This window comes from Ursus americanus, chromosome 12, assembly GCF_024610735.1.
Source record: "Ursus americanus isolate L20-20 chromosome 12, mUrsAme1.1.p, whole genome shotgun sequence".
Classification (NCBI taxonomy): domain Eukaryota; kingdom Metazoa; phylum Chordata; class Mammalia; order Carnivora; family Ursidae; genus Ursus; species Ursus americanus.
Genome location: NC_142138.1, coordinates 24,452,873 through 24,454,435, shown reverse-complemented (window position 1 = coordinate 24,454,435; position 1,563 = coordinate 24,452,873). Strand labels below are relative to the sequence as shown.

Below are 1,563 nucleotides of genomic sequence, written 5' to 3'. Positions count from 1 at the left end.
TAATAAAAATGCCACTTCTCCCTAGACTATTTCTAATCAATATTCCCACAGGGTGGGGATGGGTGAAGGGAGTCAAAAATTAAAAAACAACAACAACAAAGAAAAAATCTTCACAGAATCTTCATAAAATTTTATAACTAGTTTTAAAAAATTATTTGGAGTAAAGAGCTCTTTTCTTCAGTGCTGGCTGCGGAGATGGCAGCCATCTCCTACTCAGCATCATGGCCACCCTCAGACCTCTGGTGAAGCCCAAGATCATTCAAAAAAGGAGCAAGAAGTTCAGCAGGCACCATTCAGACCAATATTAACCGTAACTGGGGGAAATCCAGAGACACTGACAGTAGAGTGCACAGAAGATTCAAGGGCTGGATCTTGATGCCCAACATTGGTTATGGGGGTAGCAAGATAATAAAACACCTGCTGCCCAGTGGCTTCTGAAAGTTCCTAGTCCATAACGTCAAGGAGTCTGAAGTGCTGCTGATGTGCAATAAATCTCACTGTGTAGAGATCGCTCACAATGTCTCCTCCAAGAACCACAAAGCCATTGTGGAAAAAGCAGCCAGCTGGCCATCAGAGTCTCCAATCCCTATGCCAGGCTGCACAGCAAAGAAAATGAACAGATAGACAACTTATGTGCACATTGTATTTGTGTTAATAAAACCATAAAACTACAAAAAACTATTTGGAGTAAAGGATCAAAAATAGCCCTGAAGAAAACTTTCTTTCCTATAACAAAAATTACTATGAAGTTATGATTATTTTAATCATAGTATATAATCATAGTATAGTATTGGTTCAAGGATAGAATTCTAGACAAATGTAAGCAAATAGAAAAGTCCACAAGTGATTCTATCTATACATGAAAATTTAATTTAATTTAATTTAATTTATGACATAGTTGTCAGTGCAGATCAGTGAAAACAAATGGTTTTGGATCATTATTTATCCATTTGGGGAAAAAGAGTCAAGTTAGCTCTTTATACCACTCAAAAGAATCAATTCCAGATAGATTTAAATGGGAATGGAAACCTCTATAATTATTATAGGACATTTATAACCTCAGGGCAAAAAAGAGTTTATTAAACAAAAACCAGAAAATCCAAATCATAAAACAAAAGATTTATAAAATCTATTATAAGATTAAAATGAACAACTTCTAATAATCACAAGACTTCATAAAGACAAAAAAATACAAGCTAAGAATCAAGAAAATTCTCACAACATATACAGCTAACAAAGTATTATTACCCTACCAATCAATCAATAAGAAAAAAAGGAAACACCCAAGGAAAGTTGAACAAAAACCACAGAAAGACACTTCATAGAAGAGGTACATGAATGACCTTTGAATACATGAAAAGATCTACAAACTCATTAGCAAACCCAGAAGTGCACTGATGTCTCAATAACTCTTCATTTTAAAACACAGTGTCGGCAAGAATGTGGAGCAATGAGAATATTCATCCATTGTTCATGAAGTGAAAATTGTTGCAAACACTTTGGAAGAGAGTTTGCCAGTGTGTTGTAAAAGGAACAGGTACAGTTCCACTTCTTGGTATACAT

General features: G+C 35.0%; 1 pseudogene; it reads left to right on the top strand.

Moving 5' to 3' along the window:
• Positions 1 to 221: 221 nt before the first annotated feature.
• Positions 222 to 616, top strand: LOC123794912 (large ribosomal subunit protein eL32 pseudogene; annotated as a pseudogene).
• The last annotated feature ends 947 nt before the right edge of the window (positions 617 to 1,563 follow it).